At 52.5% G+C, this 14919-nt stretch overlaps 1 protein-coding gene across 15 annotated transcripts in view; it reads right to left on the bottom strand.

Moving 5' to 3' along the window:
* Nucleotides 1-14919, bottom strand: part of LRRC7 (leucine rich repeat containing 7) — a 183089-nt gene that overhangs the window by 152602 nt on the left and 15568 nt on the right. For 8 of the 15 annotated variants that reach the window (XM_067001702.1, XM_067001703.1, XM_067001698.1 and 5 more), the window contains exon 1: nucleotides 10567-10708. The exons of 2 other annotated variants lie outside the window; for them this stretch is intronic. The gene's annotated coding sequence lies outside the window, so the exon portion shown is untranslated. Of the gene's footprint in view, nucleotides 1-10566; nucleotides 10709-14919 lie in introns of those variants that run through there. 5 more of the 15 variants (XM_067001706.1, XM_067001707.1, XR_010833345.1 and 2 more) reach the window with 4 other exon arrangements.

Genomic DNA, 14919 nt, shown 5'->3' with positions numbered 1-14919 from the left:
GGTACCTTGGAAGTCAGCAAAAAAAAAAAAAAAAAAAGTCTCAAACGTTTCTCTGTGTTTTCTTGGGGCAGAGTCGGATGAAATTAAATTACAAGAAAGGTTAAAAAAAGAAATCGTTTTAAGTTCTAAAAGCAAACGTGGTTGGCCCCCAGTGCTCAGCTGGTACTGTAAAACTCTAAGGGTCACGTGGCTGGAAGGAAATATATCAGTTATTAAATGCATTACGGAATTGTGAGGTGTGTATTTTTAGAAGACAGCAACAGATACTAGATACAAAATAATAACACTGACATTCCCCATTTCCTCATGTGGAAAGTGCTTGTTACAAGATCGTAGCGGCAGTCAATGTCAAGCTTTACAGCATCACAGAATGAATGCTCCTTCTGCATCGATGCAGTCTTGCCGTGCGCTTCTATTACATCACCTTTAACCACACGATCTCACACGAATTTTCCCGCAGAGCAGCTGTTTCAGTGCACAGGGTGGATGATACTCCGTGAGCAGCTCCCCTCGTCTGCTTTCTCATCCTTGTTCAAAGGACACGGCTGGATACCGAGCGCTGCTGATAGCCTTGGAGGGCAGCCTGACTCTCTGTACGAGTCCCCGTGCTCCTGCGGGTACCTGCAGCTGCTGCCCGAGCCCGCATGGCTGCCCTGTGCCCCGCAAGCCTCCTGCTCGTGGCGATGGGTCTCCCGAAGGCACATTACAGCATTACAGCCTCCTGTTCCAGAGGCTGACCTCTTCTTCAAATCCACCTGGGTTTTCAGGGAGGTGGGAGAAAGCTCGCAGCTGGTGGTATGGCCACCCCACGGAAAATCACGGTGCTCTGCTGCTTTAAAAGGGCCAGCATGTTTCCGACTGGGAGAGCATAAAAAAACTATAGTGTCCTAGGCAGAGAGTTGTGTTTCTTCCCGCCTAGTCTTGACAGTCCTGAGAAGAAAATATTTATCAGGGGAGCAGTTATAAACTGGAAGAACTCAGTTCAGGACATACAGCTTGGCTGATGTGCAAGCTTCACAGAGCAAAGAACCAAAGAGCAGGTCTGGAAAACTCCTGGTGTGCCCGAAAAGCTCTATTTCGCATTTGTGCTAGCTGGTCTGAGAAAAAATGTCACCTCTACCTCCACACTGTGCTTTCTCTAAAACACTACGTAGATGGGTCAGAAATTCTGGGCAAACCTGAAAAAGCCAAAAGTTACCCCCACTCTGCGGCTTTGCAAAGCCCACCCAGGCAGCTCCTGCCGGCAGCCAGCCCCGCGCCTCATCCGCAGCCCTCATCCTGTCGGGCTGAGGGCAAGCACCCAGGGGTGCTCGCTTCCCTCCGGGCCCGGGGAGCTGGCAGCGGCACGGCCGGTGGTGGCTCAAGGCTGCTGGGCCAGGGGCTCACAGGAAGAATCGAGCTGCTCGTTGACCGGCCTGAGGTGGCAACGAGGCATGAAGGCAGCTGAGCGAGCTGGGGAGTTCGGTCTGGAGAGGAGAAGGCTCTGGGGAGGCCTCATGGCAGCCTTCAGTGCCTAAAGGGGGCTGCAGGAGAGACGGGGAGGGACTCTTTGTCAGGCTGTGTACGGATAGGATGAGGAATAATAGTTTTAAACTAAAAGACGGTAGATTTAGAATAGATATTAGCGAGAAATCCTTCACCGTGAGGGCGGTGAGGCCTGGCCCGGGCTGCCCAGGGGAGCTGTGGGTGCCCCATCCCTGGCGGTGCCCAAGGCCAGGCTGGGGGGATTTGGGCAGCCTGGGCTGGGGACAGGGGGCCCTGACCATGGCAAGCAGGCCAAGGGGGGGCTTTGAGGTCCCTTCCATGCCAAACCAGTCTGTGAGACTATGAAGCTCCTGCAAAAACGTCACTCAGGAGGGACAGCAGGACACGCAGGATTTCGGTTCAACCTTCCCGTTTCACCACGAGCCTATGGGCATTATCTGCTGGATGCCAGGAAGACCCACGTACATGCACTTTGCCCTTCTTTTCTGCAGTAAAGTAATAAGGAACACTACTTCTCTTCTGACTTGGAGGAAGAAGCTATTTGGCTCCCAGATTTCTTTATTGTGCTGCTTGGTTTCACAGTTCTTCATGGAGTCATTGACTTCATGCATTGCCTACAACCAAGTGTGCATGAGGACCAGAAACACATGCATCACCCAAAACATAATCTGCTCACCCCATTTCCAGCTTAATCTGTTCCAGCACAAATTATTCCAGTATGCATCCTTCAGAGGGGACCAAGAACCCACAGGAGGTAAAAATTAAGCCCTGACAACACCACCACCATGCTGAAGGTTTTTGAAAACTCAAATAACTCCTTAATGCTTTCCATTCTGCTTGCTGCTTGAAAGTTTCCAGGTGCACTGCTATTGTGAGAATAGACGATGATTGTGGAGCAATCCCTGTGATCAGGGTGAATTAAAATGTTCATTTATATGAATCTGTATTTTATATAGACATATGCATTTATATAGGAAAACATATACAGATTGTGCACTAGAGACAAGGGCCAAGAATAGGTTTTGTACTCAGTGCTGAAGTGCTTTTCCTTAGCCCTACAGAAAGAAGAAGGCAAGTTCTCTGCTGTAAAGTAGTTAGGGAAAGAGGATGGGTAAAAGCTGAGAGGTAGCGTCTGTAGATGATTTAATATTCAGACTTACCAGTTCATTAGAAAGATAATGATCTCTTTTTTCTTTCTTGTCAACTATGAACTTCTTCTTAAAAGGGTATTGTATTTTAGGTAAGCATTTCTTAACAAGAACAAACTCATTGTATTCTGTTAATCTTATATTTCTATTAATACCGGCTATGTTTTTTCATGCTGTTCACCCCATGCTGCCAAAGTCAGCGCATTCAGACTAATGGACTAGAAAAATGCAGAGTATTTCTGGAAGGACACAATTTAGTTTTCTTTCAGGTTTCTGAGAGCTATTCTAAAGCTATAAAAAATGGTCCCCTCATTGAAGTAGAAAGGAAAATGCTCAAAATAGGGCTAAAAGGATGGGCAAGGGTATGGACTTTTCTGTGAAGAGTGACTAAGTAGGTCATAAAAGAGACGAGCTGGGGCAGACACGATACTTATCTACCGAAACCCGAGTAGCACAGAGAGGACAAGGTGGGTTCAGCTCTTCAACATCTCCAGTGCAACAGGGGCTTCAAACCAACAGGATGTCAGAGAACAATTTCTGACAACACAAGACATCGATCCCAACACTCAGTTTCTCTGCGAGTAACCGCATAACTTATTATAATAAGTTTAGTGTGACTAGTCAGGATCAAACCTAGCAAGAGTAATTAAGATTTATCTAATCTCAGACTAATCTGACAGCCAACACAGAAGAGCTTTTTCTGCTTTGACTAAATCTACTAATTATATCATTATATATATAATAGCAATCTATTAAAATGTAATGATATAATAACCAAATCTACCAGTTATACCAATTGCAGGAGTTGCACAGAAGAAGGTGCAAGTCCTGAGAACCCCCAAACCTCCTTTCTCACTGCTCTTGCCCTCAGTTCGTTTCCTGCTGTCAGGCAGAGGTTGAGGAGGTAAAGGGGCAGGAGTGGCATCGGAGGTGAGGAAGATGACCGCAGAAGAGCCTTTCTGCTAAGAAAGAATTTGTAATATTGAAACGTGGGAAAACAAAGCAAAACAAAACCTACCTTATACATCACTGTATAAGGCAACAAAGAAACCCTAGGAGTATGCTCAAGTACCGTATCCTGAATGAGGCATGTATTCCTCAATGTTTCTAAAGGCAGCTGTGGACTGGAGCCAAGCCCAGCGACAACCAATGTAATCCCATTTAGCTCCACGTGCTTCAGATTTGCCATAAATTAAGCAGCCCTTTAAGTTATCGCATGAAACATGCGCTGTGCAAGCAGGGCAATCACTTAAATGTATTGGAAACCCTTTTCTTTGCTGTTTCACACAAACTCAGTTAAATGGAAGAACAACTGGGGTGGGGGCAGGAAGGAAGCAAATGACAAAAACAGATCTTTTCCCCCTCCCCACGGATAATGATTAATCAAGAAATACAAAGAGAGCCATTCCAAAACTAAGATGTCTTGGACAAGGACTAAATGTGGTGTGACACTTTGCATCACACCTATTTATGCTAAATCTGTCCACATAAAAATAGCAGCTCTGATTAAAGAACGCCAGCAGCCCTTTTGCTCTGACTGGCAGTTCCATGGTCTTAATTTTTAACTTGTCGAAGTTAACATATTGTTGCCATTATAAATGGAAATGATCATCCAGCAGCAGAGTGTTAATGACATTCCATTAAAAAGAGTGCCTTTCCCTGGCAGAATAAAAACTCAGGCACCGGTTAGCTTTGGAAAATGCACAGAAATACCTACTTTAAAGGGGTTCCTGTGCACATATTTAAAAGCTGATGTGCTAACACAGGCAAGCATTTCAGTGCTCATTTTTAGTGCACCCTTTCACACATACTTCTGTAGGAATCCTGAAATGAGGCTTTACTAGAGAAAATCCTCCAGTACTTAGAAAAATACTGCAGCAGCCTCTGCAGCCGTGAAATAATGAATAAAGAAAACCACACTTTATGGCACTATTCTTACAAATAAATGAAGAGAAGAGAAGAGAAGAGAAGAGAGAAGAGAAGAGAAGAGAAGAGAAGAGAGAAGAGAAGAGAAGAGAAGAGAAGAGAAGAAGAGAGAAGAGAAGAGAAGAGAAGAAGAGAAGAGAAGAGAAGAGAAGAGAAGAGAAGAGAAGAGAAGAGAAGAGAAGAGAAGAGAAGAGAAGAGAAGAGAAGAGAAGAGAAGAGAAGAGAAGAGAAGAGAAGAGAAGAGAAGAGAAGAGAAGAGAAGAGAAGAGAAGAAAGAGAAGAGAAGAGAAGAGAAGAGAAGAGAAGAGAAGAGAAGAGAAGAGAAGAGAAGAGAAGAGAAGAGAAGAGAAGAGAAGAGAAGAAGAGAAGAGAAGAGAGAAGAGAAGAGAAGAGAAGAGAAGAGAAGAGAAGAGGTGCTGTGCTCTAGGTGACATTTGTACACCACAAACCTGGTGGTTATATAGTCTGTATCACTATGTGGTTACAAATACAAGGTGTCTACGTCCTAGCACCTCTCACATAAACTGTTATTCTGTTAAGTATTGGTAAAAAATGCTGTTTGAAAATATCAGCATCAATACCATCTTGAAATTCCCATTGCTTCTTCCTTTCAGAAAGCAAAGGATGGATCTGCTTAGCCGTCACACCAAGAAGATGCTAGAAATCATAGGCGTTGATAGCATTCCTGACCCAATTTGTTTTGATGCGTAAGCCCCATCTTAAACACTCCAACACTCTCTCGTGTAAATAAATAAGTTTTGCTTGGTTGTAGCCCTTTCAAAATATTATTAAATGTTGGAAAGTTATTAATATAATTTTATTAACTTTTTAAATATAACTTTATTAATATAACTATAACGGCAGATCTCTGTGGATCCCCGCTCCTCTGTACTGGGCCATCCCCTCCCCTTCTTGCCACGTGCCTGCCCAGGAGGGAACCAAGCTGCACAGCCCCTCCAAATTAAGTGGTCATGACAGCCCACGAGGCAGCATCGCTCGCCCAGCCTCAGCCTCTGGCTTTCCCAGCAACCAGCAGGGATGAAGCCCACTCCTCCTCCTCCTCCTCCTCCTCCTGCACGTAACCACAAGCATTACAAAACCCTCTGGTACAAGCCAAATATTCTGGGGTGTTATGTCACTCAGCAGGAAGGCAAGAAGCAAAAATGAGTATTTCCCCCCCAAAGCCCTTTGAGGGTCATTCTGCTCTTCCATCATCGTAAAGAACTCCTCTTTTTTTTCACATTTTCATGAATTTGTAACCAGCCTGTCCCCAGCATTCACTCAGAACATCACACAGTACTCGAGTAACTCATTTATCTCATCATCTCACTGCATAGCATGGCAAGATACCTCCTGGTACATCCCTGAAAACCACACGACGTTGTGCAGCACGTCACTGTGCCACGACAAGCAGACATCCTGGCTTCTTCTACAGTGTTCGCCTGTCCATGCAGCTGGGAGGCTGCAACTCTGCTGCTGAAATGGCTGAGCACGAGGAGGAGCACGCAAACGCCCAGCAAAGATAAAGAAGAGATGCACGATGCCTGGCAAGTAAGTACCAGCACCCTTGCTGCTCACAGGTGCTCCTCTACGGAGCGTCTATACACCTACTAGCTGCCAAAAAGCACCAACCATGTCTAAAAACACTTCCTGTGCAGTTTGCAAGGCCATGGAGCAGGTTACACTGCGAGGTATTTTTGCCAGGAAAAGAGACAGACCACTTCGTACTTCTGCTTCACAATCAATACCCAGCCTACAAAGCACCGGGGAGATAAAACTGCATTATTGCTGCAGGAGAAGGCACTGATGGCGTTAGGAAAAAATCCCTCGCCATATAAGGGCTGCGAACATTTTCCCACTTAAGACAACGTGTGGGATCATATTCACAGACACAGAAATATGTTCTGTTCCCTGACACCCACAAGTCCTAGAACACCGGGCTGAAGTGCTGGCAAGAATAAGAACCATTTGTTAAGTACAAAAAATGTCTCACATAATTAGAGAACTGCTGAAAGCTACCAATTTAGTACTCAGGCTTTAAAATTTAAGAATTCTCATTGTAACAACAGCTCAGGCTCCGGTGCACCTAGAGATGGGAACGCCTAACACACGCACCATGTGGCCCCATCGGCATACCAAGGCAAAATTAAACCAAAGAGACTTCGTCACCACTCAGCCAACACCTTGAGCAGGTTTTATGGCAGTGATGAAGGCAAGCTGCCCCGCAGGCGCTGTGAACGTCTCACCAAGCGTCCCCTGGGGAAAAGAGCAGCCCCTGCCTGACCAACGCACCCAGTCGAGACCCAGCGCCAGGTAGTGATGAAAGAGCACCCATCAGAGCAAGGGAGGACAGTGGTGATGGTCCCTCTGGTGGCCCCTAACACAAAAAAATGTGAACTCATTACAGAAGTGGGTCCCTCCAAGAGCAGGGTCTGGCATGCCATGCTTCTTCCAAGTTTCCCTAACTCAATTGAAGTCAAATTTCTAAAAGCACAAACGAAGACAACAACAAAGCAGTATTTTCAAGCCAAGAGCTGAAAACCACTCCAAGCCAACCCCAGCTCTCAGCTCAGCTCGGTTCCCCCTGGGGAGTACTGACACTTGGGGGCAGCGGCCACAGCCCACTGACGCCGCTGCTGGCAGGCGGCGGGCACACGCGCGTGCAATGCTGCTCATGACGTCGCGCAGCATGAACGTCCGAGATCACGTGGATTTCTGTTTCTGCTCCTTGAAAACGTATTTTATACCTGCAAGCTCGCTCTATTGATTGCTCTATTTTTAGTCCACGCCGTGTCTCTCAAGCATCAAGCTTCGGTGATAAACTGAGCATCAAAGATTCCACAGGCGTGCCTTTACACCCTAAGCGCATCGCTGCAAGAAAGAGCCACGACTGGCAACCGACGAGACATAAATGCTGTACGTTTGTTCATATCATGGGCAATTGCACAGCCAGCGCAGCCCCACAGGAGTCCCCCCGCCTGTTTCACACGTCTGAATAAACCCTGTCGCTGTGTTTCACCCAACCAAGAGAGACTCCAATTTTTTCTGCCCGTTGTCCCGTCTCCTGTGCTTGGAGGCTGATAAACCTGCTTTCCTCAGGTTCTCTCTGTTCCAACTCTCGTTTTCTTTTTCCTCAGCAAAATATCTGGAAAAATAGCATTTCCCTCCAATAGGCCTGAACTCCCACAGCCGTGTATCCGTTTCACTCCGGGCAGTGCGTTAACCAAGGGACGACAGAGCTCTCCTCCCCTGCTCCACCACCTCACCACACCGCCCTGAGAGCTGCTTGGGGCTGCTGCCCCTTTGCTTCCACACTCCCACACGCGGCTGCAGATCCGCCAGCGGCTGCCTCTCCTTCAGCCCAGCCCAGCCCAGCTCCACGCTCTTCCTCCTGGGCTTCCACCACGCCTCTGCCTCTTCCAGGGCTCTCAAACGGCTCGTGCTCGCAGGCGGGTATCTGCCCCACGGAGATGCACAGTAAAACATGTGGGATTTAGCTGCTATCAACAAATTGCTGCATTCCAAGGAAAAAAAAAAAAAAAAAAAGAGCGAGAGATCTGACAGAAAGCTAGCAGTTCTGAAGGACTTGTGCTAGGATTTGATGCAATCTGCCATGCCGGCAAATTAAAGCCTACAGAAACCATGCTAAAATTAGAGAGAGCTGAGCTGAAAACCAAAGACTCACGGTGGCTGCTGCAAATCCTTAAACAGGGCTTAATGCAACATTTAGGTGCTCGGTCTGTGCTTGGCTTACGCCCACCGAGGCCGTTCATTTATGCTGTGAAGTAGCTGTGAAGACCGCTTCTGGGACAGTTTTCCACCCCGTGCCTCCCATGGCTACCCAGTGCGGCCTTTCAGACACCGACGCAGCGGCCCAGCCTGTGTTTGATGGCCCCGAAGGAGTCGCACACCTTATTTTGGGTGAACACTTCTCCCTTGCACCCCCTGCAGAGGGTCCGGCCCCAAGGCAGCCGGGTGCAGGCTGCCCATGGGGGGCTCCCTGGCACACCCCCAGCGAGGGGTCTCCCACCCATCTCATGACTGCCCAGCACATCAGGACACGGCCCTGCACTAGCCGAAGCTCTTGCACACCAAGATTCCCCATTTCTGGAGCACGGCAAGACCTCTGCTGCGCTCGGGGAGCCCCGGGAGGCACCCCCTGGGTGGCTGCCCGCTCCCTCCCCCCCGAGCTCCTGCCCTCCGCGTGCCGCGGTGCCTCGATCCCTGTGTTCGGGGCTCAGGATGCAGTTCAGTGCTCTGCTGTATTTCACATCACTGCCGCCTGCTCTCAGATCAGTGTGCACACCACCACGGCTCCGTACAGACGCAAATGCCCCAGGGGCTATTAATTCCTCATTAATCGGAAGTTTTGTGGCTTTACCAGCATGCACACGCTGCCGCCTTGAAATATTCCAGAGAAAACGGTCAACCTTCCTTTCAAAATCCCATTCGGTAAGCAACTGCTACTCGATCCATTTTTTAATCAGTGGCTAAGAAGCGTTTATAAATTCCCGTGGGACAAAGGAGTGATGAATTTTGACCTCCTCCTTTCGCTGGGCTCCCGCAGCGGTGGCAGCGGTGCCCGTGCCGTGTCCCGCAGCTGCCTCCCGCCGGGCTCCGCAGCGAGCAGCGTTTGCTTCCCAGCTGCCGGGCCCGGCTTGGGAAGCACCCGGCGCACGGGGTGCAATTAGCCGTGATGGCCTCTTCTTTGGGAACCACCGGAATTGGTTTCATGTGAAGCCGGTTTTAAGTTTTTCACATTGTTTGTATAACAAAAATGCGCAGAAAAGCTCCCCTGTGAGCTGTCTATAAAACCCCGTTTGCATCACTGAAAAACGGTTTTATGCATCAAACACCGACCAAGGTTAAAGTTCGCAGGGACACCAAGCTAGAACGACCCACCGAGAAATTTGACGTGAAGGTCATTGATTTCATGCAGTTTTTTAAGCGTGCACTGCTGGAAAACGAGGAAACCTCCGTTCACTAGGATTGCATGAAAAGAAAAATGCATGACCTCTCCAGGAGGCTGGCTCCCGTTCCTTCCCGTAAAACACACACCTATGAACCCAAAGGAGCATTAAAATTCTTGAAAAACAGGTCATGTTTTCCAAGACGTGCAATCTATCTACGATTACGTAGGCACTGAAATAAGCTGTTCCTATTTCTTTAACAAGTCTTGCTACTTCCAAAAAAGTGGCTGCAATATGCGACGTGGAGGTTGCCATGGCAAGCATACATTCCCTGTCGAGTATCTGAGCAAGCAGATGCGTAACAGCAAAGCCCACAAGATTAAGTCACTTCTCCTGCCACGGAACAATGGGGAGGAAAGCGCCCGGTATTTCATCTCTTCCCAAAGACGAAAATTGCTCGCAGCACCTGAGGTTAACGCCGAGGGCGGCACGCGGCCGGAGGCTTCGGCCGAAATTCCCAGATGTGCAAAACGAAGGGGCTGCACGGGAGTTCCCGCACACCCAAAGCGCCCAGCACCCCTATCCCCCCCCCGACCGGGGAACTTCCCCTGCACGACCCCTCCCCGCTCCAGCCTCCCGGGAGCCCCGCGGCCGGGGCACGGAGCCGCCCGGGCCGGGGCTGGCAGCGGCTGCAGGGGGAAGCCCGGAGCCGCGCCGGGGTTCCCGAGCCGCCACGCCGGCCCCGCAGCGCCGGCCGCGTTTCAAGCCCCGGCCGTGGCGGCGGCATCCCCGGGGTCGGGAGGAGCCGAGCTCGCGGAGCGCCCCGCCCGCAGCCCCCGGCGCTCGGCTGCGCCCGGCCACGGCTCGCCCTGGTGCCGGTGCCCGCGGAGCGCGGCGCGGCGCCGGCAACGGGCGCGGAATTTTCCAGGGGCTGCGCCCAGCACCGCGGCCGGGCCGGGGGCGACGGCGGCGCCAACCCGCCCCGAGCGCCCTGCGCCGCCGGTACCCGGGGAGGGGCCGCCCCCGGCCCCCCGCGGAGGCTCCGCGCATCCCTCGGGGGCTCTGCCCCCCGCTCCCTCCCCCCGGCCGCTACTCACGCTGCAGGCGGGAGCGCGCGTCCACGCGCGGCCGAGCCGCGGTCCGGGGGCGCGGAGCCTGCGGGGGCGCCGCCGAGGGCTGCCCGCGCCCGGGGCTCGCCGCCCGCCGGCCCCGCCGCGCAGCGCCCGCCCCGCCCCGCCCCGCTGCGGGCGGCGCCCGGCCACAAAGGCGGCGGCGGCGGCGGCGGGGCGGGACCCGCTGCGCGCCCGCGGTGCGCTCCGAGGCGGCGGCGGCGGCGGCGCAGGGGCGGAGCGGCTCCGGGCGGCCGCGCCCTCCCCGTGCGGGGATGCGGGGCGCGGGGATGCGGGGATGCGGGGCGCGGGGATGCGGGGCGCAGGGGTGCGGGGCGCGGGGATGCGGGGATGCGGGGCGCGGGGATGCGGGGCGCAGGGGTGCGGGGCGCAGCCGCCCCGACGGGACGCGCCGAGCCCGCGGCATCCCCGCGCTGGGGTCTCGGAGGCGCCGGTGACGCCGCGTCCCCCCTGCTGCGCCCTCCGCCTCCCCCCTGCCCTCCCTCCCGTGAGGCCGGAGCCATTTTCTGCTCCGGGGCTGGGCAGGGGGCCCGGCGGGGAGGGCGCCGGGTGCCCCCCGGGAGCGGCGGGGCACGGGGAGCTCAGCAGCCCCCGGCGGGGTCGAACACCGAGGGCAGCGTGTGGCCTCAGCCCTCCGGGTGCTCTTAGGGCAGCTCCCGCAGCTGGCGGGGCAGGTGCCTCTCCGTTTGCTTCCCTCTTCCTCTCCAACCGCCCCAAAGCTCTCAGCGGCAGCGCTGGCGCCCGTCCTGCGCGCTCGGCCTCGAGGGCTCGCTGTGTGCCGTGAGGCCTCCACCTTGCTCTCCCAGCACCACGGCGCCGGCCCAGCGTTGGAGTGGGAAAGTGGTCGGTAGGAGCTGGAAGAGGATCACAGGAGGGTTTATACCAGCGCTGAGTTCTCCACTCGTGTTGGACGTGGCTAGTTCCTTGGTGGAGGCGACCTGCACCCGGGCTGCTCCCAGCCTCTCCCGCTGTCACTGTATGTGGAGCAGGGACTGAAATCCGGCCCCCAGCAGATCTTCCCCACCAACATCTTTTCCTTTGGGAGTGGGGGATGCCTGCGGCACCCGTGGGGCTGCCTGCCCTGAGCTGGGGATGGAGCAGAAGAAAGTGCTCTTCAGTGAAGGCACATAAAGAAGAGAAGAAGCCTTTGCTGCTCTAACCAGCGGCACATAAAAGTGGTGCACTGCTATGTGGCACACCGTGCACACGGGCTCCAACCCACCAGGGAAGGCAAACGGCTGCCTGGGTATGGCAGGGACAGCTTCTGGGAGGCAGGTGATGGAAATCTGCCTCCCAGGAGAGCTGCTGTAAAATGAGATTCTTTTTTGTTTGTTTGTTTGTTTTGTTATAACGGGGAGTTTTCCTCCCTTCATGCATATTCCCTGAAGTCCTGCTGAACATCTCCAAGAACCTGCAAGACAAAAAGACCAGCAACTGGGACAGCCCTGTAGTCCTTACCCACAAAGTACAGACAGCTCTTTCTGCCTGGAGAAGACGAGTGTTGAGGGGAGAAACCCGGGGCTGTGCCCGGGGATGCAGGTGGGAGCAGCACGGCCTCCCCAACAGGAAAGCCCCACGAGCAGGGGCCTGGGGCATGGCACAGGAGGGAGGCTCTGCCCTGGGCTGGGCTTTGCTTCCTGCGTCACAGTGTGAGGTCTTGGCTGCTGTCACCTGGCTGGCCCCTTTTGGACACCCTCGCTAAGTTCCTGTCCTTTGCGGGACAGGTTGAAGGTGGGTTTGGCCTTTGCATTGGTGGAGTTATGACTGCAGAGGGTTTTTGCTTCTTCCAGCTTCAGGGTTGTCTGTGGCCGTTCCGAGATGCGTGACTTTATGTGGATGGGAATGCAGGGGGAGGCTGCGGAGGCAGCAGCTCCCTCTCCCACCCATGGGACGGGTGTGTGAGGGCCTCAGAAGTGCCAGAGCTAAATAAAAGGGCTGGGAAATGCTCATGGCTGAGCCACTCAGCCGGATTACGGGCTCCCATTTAAGCAGAGTGACTTTGGTGCAGAAGAGCACCAGCTGTGCCAGGGGGAAGCCCCCTGCGCCGTGCCAGGGCTGTGGCACCACTGGAGGCGGGCGGCAGTATTCGCTCTCCTGGCCACACTGCTGCCTTGGGCACAGACACTTGGGTGGCGGCTCCCAGGTAAGCACAGGCTGATTTATTCTAGTCTTGGGTTTTCGCACAGCTTCATTGGGTGACAACCAGCTGCTGCATCACCCTGTGCCGCGGAGAGCAGAGGATGCATTTGCAGTGAAAAACTCCAGAATCGGCCTCTGGCGATCACTAATGAAACAGCCTACGGTCAGGCCAGGATTTGGCATCCCTGCGAATGAGGTTTGGGAGAAAAGCCTGCTGCTTTTGTTAGCCGCTTATCAGCGTATGTGCGTTGTTGGTCCTGTTTACAGATAACGTTGAAGTGGTTGCACATCACACAAAGAGCCTCAGGAATTACAGGAGTTTCATCGTGGTTTCACTCCCACTAACTGCAGCAGGGACACGCCAAAGGAGGCAAGCAAAGAGCAGGCCAAAATAGCTGCTTTCTGAAAAGATGAGGGTCCAGGGTATATCCCTGCTATAACACTGCTTCGTGCGCAAAGTCAATTAGTTGGGCTTCAGCATGGGTAGCGAAACCTCTTTTCACTGGCACGCACGTATAAATAACTCCACTCCATACTGATTTCTATTCATTCATACATCTGGCTAATTAAAGTTTTAAAATCGTGAAGTTCCTTCAGCAGATTTTATTGGAAAGCTGGATGTGCTCCTTGCATGGATTCTGCAAATCTGGGTTCACTGGCGTCTGCTGGAGTTACACCAGCATGGCAAATCAGAGCACGTGCTTCAGACTGATAACCCCGATTTTTTCTTCTCATTTTTAAAGAGCCTGAAATATATGGGAAAGTAGTAGTTACTAATGGCACAGTTCCTTGCACTTAATAAATGGTGGTGCTACATAGCTTTAAAAATTTCCCCTGTAGAATTCCCAATCTATTTTTTTTTCCTTCTGGTTGCGCTAAGTCTTCTCAAGTGCTACTTCATCTGCTTCTAGACAACGCCAGCCTCCCTTCCTGGAGGCTTGAAGGTTGAGAGGAGCGGATGAGTCATGGGCTGTGGTGGTGGAGATGGGGGCTGATTTTTGGGTCACCCTCTAAATAGGCCAAGGCTGGTGGCTGTTAAAAGTCCGCCTGGCTGCGAGCCAGTGCCCGTGGCTCTGGCTGGGGACTGTCAGTGTGGTTTCTGGCATAAAGCATCAGTAACTTCTGAAACAAGAACTACCGATGGCAGACCTTCCTCCTGGGGGTCCTGGGGAAAAAAAGCAGGGCAGGGAGGGTGGCTGGGCAGGAGCAGCCCCGTCTGAGCCAGGGGTCAGTGCATCGCCGCACTGTCACCATCACTGCCATCGTCACTGCCACCACCTCCACCATTACCATCGCTGCCATCATCCCCACCATCACGGTCATTATCACTGCCACCATCGCTGCCACCATCTCCACCATCACTGCCACCATCATTGCCACCGTCTCCACCATCACCGCTACTGCCACCATCACTGCCACTGCCACCACGATCACCACCATCACTAACGCTATCACCACCATCGCCGCTTCGTGTCGGTGCAGAGGCATTTGTGCAGCCCAGAGGCAGCCAGTGCTTATCTCTTTTCTGACATTTTGAAGAAAAAGGCTGTGAGATCTATGAGGTCTCTTAGTCCTTGAAAAAACCTGGGCAGAGTGAGGCAGAGTGATACAGGGGGCAGCTGGAGGAAGCGATAGGTGACAGGTGACTTCACCTGCACGGTCCTTCACACCTTTCTGTTTACCACAGGATTTAGGAGGTGCATAGAGGTGTGAAACAGTATGAGTAAGATCGATTAAACATTTTAATGGAGACCAGAAGAGCAGAGGAACCCAAGACTCAGCTCCAAGCCTGCCGTGACCAGCGCAGCTCCCACCTCCGCAGGGCAGGCTGCCGCCCCAGGAGCTGGTCCATCTCCAGTATGATTTGGGGTTTTTTGCATTATAACTGAGATATTGGAAATGTTTTCATATTAGCAGGAAATCAAGTATTCTATCAATGCTCTGTGAGCTTTCGTCTCTTCTGTGTTGAGCTTCAAGGGCAGGCTGCAGCTATGACAAGCTCATGAGCTACAACGAACTTTGGCCAAGGCTGCTATGAAAAGTAGATTGCAGGTGGAGAGGAGTGAGGGATGCCGAGGGGCTGAGGTCTGGTCTGGGTGCTCGCTGGAATAACGTTGGATATCTGCATCCCTGTGCCCTGTTTCAGGACCGATTTGCATGAAATAGGTCAAAAATTGAAGT

Source organism: Anser cygnoides, chromosome 8, assembly GCF_040182565.1.
Source record: "Anser cygnoides isolate HZ-2024a breed goose chromosome 8, Taihu_goose_T2T_genome, whole genome shotgun sequence".
Lineage (NCBI taxonomy): Eukaryota > Metazoa > Chordata > Aves > Anseriformes > Anatidae > Anser > Anser cygnoides.
Note: the sequence above shows the minus strand (reverse complement) of the source record. Positions and strands in the feature narration are given on the sequence as shown.